The sequence below is a fragment of the Eschrichtius robustus genome, chromosome 1, assembly GCF_028021215.1.
Source record: "Eschrichtius robustus isolate mEscRob2 chromosome 1, mEscRob2.pri, whole genome shotgun sequence".
NCBI lineage: Eukaryota > Metazoa > Chordata > Mammalia > Artiodactyla > Eschrichtiidae > Eschrichtius > Eschrichtius robustus.
In genome coordinates, this window is record NC_090824.1 from 64,668,368 (window position 1) to 64,674,207 (window position 5,840).

The window sequence follows — 5,840 nt, forward strand, 5'->3', positions numbered from 1 at the left end:
CAGCTCCCAGGACCCTGTCAGAGATGCAGATTCTCGGGCCTCACCCAGGACTATGAACTCAGAAGCTCCAGGGGTGGGACCCAGAAGTTTGCGTTTTAACAAGCTTGCCACGTGATTCTGACGGATACTAACGTTTGAGACCCACGGCCTGAGATCAATCAGGCTCCTCTCTGGAGCTTGGGAGGAGATAAATACGAGAACAAAATCGAGGTCTGTTAGAACGGTGAACCCCAGGACCCTGAGCCTTTTAACGTTCCCTCCTCCCACCGACAGGCCAGAACAGGGCGGGGGATCCACCACCTGAACCCCCAGACCCGTAGCTGTACAGAGAGGCCTCCCAACTGTGCCACCAAGCCTCAGCCACGGCAACGGGCTTAGCAGTGGGCCCAGCTAAGATGGGAAGAAAGCACGTGCTGTAGGTATCCATTCCTTCCTACCCTGGGGAACCTGGAAGTTTCTGTAGGTGCTAAAGGGCTGAAAAGACAGGCCTGGTATATACTTTCCTGAAAACCCTTTGAACTAATTTCAACTACTGTACAATTTCAACAGGATCCTGGGGGAAAAAAAAAAGGCCATTCAGTAAAAACAAAAGAAATCTGAACACGGTAAGGACTTTAGTTAACAATAACGTCACAATATTGGTTCATAAATTGTGACAAATGTAACCATACTAATATCTGATGTCAGTAGGGGAGACTGGGTGTGTGGCGTGTGGGGACTATGTATAAATCTTCACAACTTTCCTGTAAATCTAAAACTATTCTAAAATAAGGGTATTTTAAATACAGCACATTAAGATGTGAAATTCCAATGAATGAAAACACCTTTGGAAAAAGCTTTGTAAAATTAAGCAAAAAAAGTTCTTTAAAATATTCCATATTAATATAAATTTGACACTGCTGTATTTTTATGATCCGTGCCATGTTTTTAGCCAGAGAGAATGCTTTTTAGACATTTTCAGCTTAAACAAAAGTTGAATTGGAAAACACTAATGAATATTCCTGATATGTAACACTTCCTAGAACCTGCACACAGCAGAATTATCAAAGAGCAATTGAGAGAGGCTTAAACTTGTTCATATGCTTAGAAATAATTAAGAACCAATCAAGTCACATTCTTTGCCATCCCCTTAGACTTGGAAAGGAGTAGGATGGCTGGACTCCACAGGGAATGGGACATAATCCGATGCATCTCTCTCTCAACCCAATTCATAGCGGGGAGCTCAAGCGTAAATTCCCTTCAGGCACTCTTCTCTTGTTTCACCAGCTCCATTTAAATGAAATGGACATCTTGTGTCCTGAGGGGTGAGTCTGGCAATCCGATCTGGTGGACTGAGGTGTGGCTCATTACTGACGACTACTCTCAACAGACTGTACATCACTGAATTTATGTGGGATTCCTGGACACACTAGGCCATAATTGGAACGGAGCAAAGAGCAAATCCTAATTTGTAGCTTGGAAGGTTACTTGCAATGTAGTCAACTAAATAATTCGTGGTAAATTTTGCTTATTGTCCTTCTACACTAAGTATCAGTAAGGAAACCAAGAGTTAAAATTGTCATTGCAGGTGAACGTGCTATAATTAAGGGTTATAATAAAAAAGAGTACTTAAGGGCAAAAACGTTGCTATGTCAAGCAAGTGGCTCAGAATGATCCCCACCCCACCCCCAATCTTATCTCATTTGGAATCTCTTAGATTTTGTCCAGCATTGTTCTATTCTCTCACTGTGTGAACTTGGACAAGTTCCTTAGCCTCTCTACCCCTCATTTTTGTCCTCTTCACAATAGTGAAAATAATAATCCCTTGGTGGTGTTAGAAGAATTCATAGAAATAATGTTTGTAATACTTTTAGCACGGTGCCTGGAATATATGGTGTTAAAAAAAGTGTTGGATAAATCAAAAAATAAGATCATCCTTGCCCACATTAAAGCCATTCAATGTAATGATAAACCTCTTGATAATATGGCATGGCAAAAACACAGAAAAGAATATTCAGATGCCAGCTTGGAGGGAGGGAAGCTCTGGCACAGAAAGATGTTGAAGGGGTGAAAGAAATGTAGATGGTTTTCATCAGAAATAAAAAAGGATGTGATGGAACTCTCCCAAATTACCAGTAAAAAATGTAAAATGGTGCAGCTGCTGTGTAAAACAGTGTGGCAGTTCCTCAAAAAATTAAATGTAAAATTACTATATGACCCAGCAATTCCACTCCTAGGTTTATACCCAAGAGAACTGAAAGCAGGCACTCAGGTACTTACACATACATGCTCATAACAGCATTACTCACAATAACCTAAAGGTGGAAACAACCCAAATGTCCATTGGCTTATGATGGATAGATAAATGTCATATATCCATGCAATGGAATATTAGCCATAAAAAGGAATGATACATGGTACAACATGAATGGACCTGGAAAACATTATACTAAGTGAAATAAGCCAGACATACAAGGTTACATATCCTATGATTCCCCTTAAAGGGAATATCCAGAAAAGGTGAATCCATAGATAGTAAAAGCAGATTGGTGGTTGCCAGGGGCTGGGGAAGTGAGGAGTAACTGCTTACTGGATACAGGGTTTTCTTTTGGAATGGTGAAAATGTTTTGGAACTGGAGAGAGGCGGTGGTTGCACAATATTGTGAATGTACTAAATGCCACTGAATTGCACACTATTTTTGGTGAATTTTACCTCATCCAAAACAAAAACAAAACCAAAAAAACCCACATACGTACATAAACAGGACAAGAGTTGAGTGCTCTCTTGTTGTGGTTGAGAACACAAAAGCATTCCAGGCTTCCTCTTCCACTGACCAGAGATTCCTTTCTTAGGGAAGTTACCTAATGTCCAGCCCCTCTGGGCCCTGGTTTCCTCATCAGTAGGAAAATGAAGTTGGACTACCAGGATCCCTTCCGACTCGAATTCCAAGGCAAAGAAATTCAGTTTCCTTCTTTTACCCTCTCTCATCCACATGCTTGAAAAATGACTGCGTCTGTACTGCAGATATACACTGGAAGACAATTTATTGAAATTAAATTACAGGGAAATTAATTTTAGTTATTAACAGGAAAAGTATTTTAATATTTATTGTGATAATGATGCAAATTAACGGGCAAATAACTAGAACAAATGCACTTGAACCATTATCTTGGTGTTTGCCACTCTGATGTTCAGACTCCTCTGAGCCCGTGCATGGCTCCAGCCTGTCTGCACCCCTCGGTGTAATCACACACTGTGCTTTTTGCCAGTCACTGTATCTCAGGCTGCTCTGCCAAATGCAGTGCTGGCGGCCCCGAGTTGATTAGAAGGCCCTTGATTGATTAATAGGTGCCCTTGTCAAGTAGGCAAGAACCGGTCCCTGGTTCTTCTAAGGGATGGTTCTTACTTAGAATACCTTTCTAAGCTGCCCATGCTTTGCAACCAAAGTAATCTAGAACAATTTAAAGATTACAGTCACTAAAACTTGCTCATAGACTGTTGCTCTGGTTACACCTAAACTAGTTGTAACTTTATTCTAAAATTATGGAAATATTATTTGAATAGTGAGCCAAATTTACCAGTCCCGGGATTTAAAGTCCTGGGTCCACATGTTCATTCTGGGAGGTGGGGATGTAATTTTGTGTATTTTATTGACCACTACCTCCTCCACCTTCTACTGCGGATTTCTGGTCCTCTGTAAATCCCCTAATTATTCCTAGGAGTGTCAGGTGTATTTCCAAAGAACCTTCAGAAAATTTTCAGCCAGCTACCAAGTCTGTCATTTCCCCCCTTTTAAATTCAAGGATATCTACTTCTGAGGTCTACAACAAACCCCGAAGCTGCAAAAAACACAAGCCACTGCCTACCAGGGCCCACATTCAGGCGGCCTCAGACGGCTCTTCTCCTGGTTACATGTTATCCACGATGCCCCTGAAGGAGATCACTGGATGGACCAAGGTATTGTGGCTATGCAGGGTTCCAGCCCAAGTCGGGGAAGGGCCTTCCTCTCTTTTGGTATTGCAGCTCCATTTTACTCCTTGCAGCAAATGAACAGTCCCCAGGTTTCGAACCCAGTCCCCAGTCCCTGAACATCCACCATGTCTGGATAGGGAGGCAAAGCCAGGAGACAGGTATCCTACAGAATGCCTGACTGCCCCCTTCACTGGCCCCTGAGGTTTTGCTCTGAGCCAGGCTGATAGACCCTTGGGCAGGCTTTGTACAAGCCCAGACATGCCCCAATCCCACGTGGAGGTTGCCATGCCTCAGGGTCAGACACCAGGTTCCCGGTACCTATTTATTAGGCACTTACTATGTGCTACGTGCTGGGGGTCCAAGGATGATGGGCTCCTGTCATCCAGGAGCTGCTGTGGGAATTTAGACGGCAGCTCCTCGAGGCTGACCAATCAAGCCGTTACCCCATTTGGTGCACCTCCTGCCGAAAGGTCATACCAAGGGTGTCCACTATCGCCATCTCGGCAGAGGTCCTCCTCCCTGTATAACTAGGAGTTTCACCAAGTTTCTCGTGGACCACTTCTTCAGGTTCTTACTTGATGACCATGCACCTCTGTCTGCTTCTTTCCATCCGTAGCAGCAGCATGCCTTTCCTGTTCTGCTCTTTGTTCTTGGCCCAGACTTCACTCCATTTCTCCTCTCAGATGAAGAAAAGAGAGGGCTACGGGCAGGAGAATAAAAGTGTAAACGCTGTAGGGGATTGTGTACAAAATGATACCTGAAAAACCCGTACATTCTCCTTCTTCTTCTTCTTCTTCTTCACAAATGTTAATTGTACTTTTACCTTTTACTCAGTTTATTTAAACTAAAAAACAGAAACAGGTCAGCCATTTTTTTGTTGTTCAACTTTATATAAGACCTAACGCATTGTAACTTACAACTTAATGTGAGAACTGTACATTCTTTTGTTCAACCTACATGAAGAACCCAAGTGCAAACTAATGTAAGATTAAAAATGTAGAAAGGGCTTTGCACGCAATTTCTGAATCTTTTTCTCCAGAGTCTGTTCTCTGGTGTTCGGTAGGAAAGGGAATAAAAAAAAAATTCATTAAGCAATCAGCTTACCTTTGGATAACTAAAAAGTCTTGCGGGACATGCCTGTGTTAGCTGTTACATGAGCATGTGGTGAATTCTGAAGGCAGACTTTCAGAACATCATATTTGAGTAAGAAGCTTGAAAGATAAGTGGATGAAAATATTCAGCAAAGCAAAATACAGTATTTTTAGGATTCAGTGAGATATGACCCAGTATTTCTTCATTGTTCACACCCCCCTTCATTGAGCTCATGGGGCCTTGAACATAGTAGGGGTCAGGGAGATGCTTGTTAATTTTATTTAAAATTGGATTCCTCCCAGTCTCTCAGTGTCTTTGTACCTCCCGACCTGGGTCAAACAGCAGAGGAAAGGGGAATAAGGTACCAGGTAAAGCTAAAACGAGATCATTGCTAAAATATTTGTTTGTTCCTGGGTTTATTATTTTATTCAAAAGCCTGGGAGGTGACCAGCCTAGAATGTGGCAGTAAACTGTGCTGTTAATCCATTTGCATTTTCAGAGCTGGGATCCAGGTTTTCAAGTTTGTTATGGGATTTTATGCAAAACAATATGCAAATCGATAGCATTCTAAAAATGCCGTCTGTTCTCCGGCCCCTCTCCTGGTCACAAACAAGGGAGGCTGGCGCCGGGCTCGCCGGGCTCCTTGGGCAAGGGGTAAACCCGGCGGGGTGACGGGCCGGGGGGGGGGGAGGGCTGACCCGGAGGCGGTCCTGGGGCGGAGCCTGGGCGGGGCCCGTGACGCGCCGAGTCGGCCTGCTCAGGGGCTGGACCTCAGCCTCTCCCCGCCTGGGGCCGC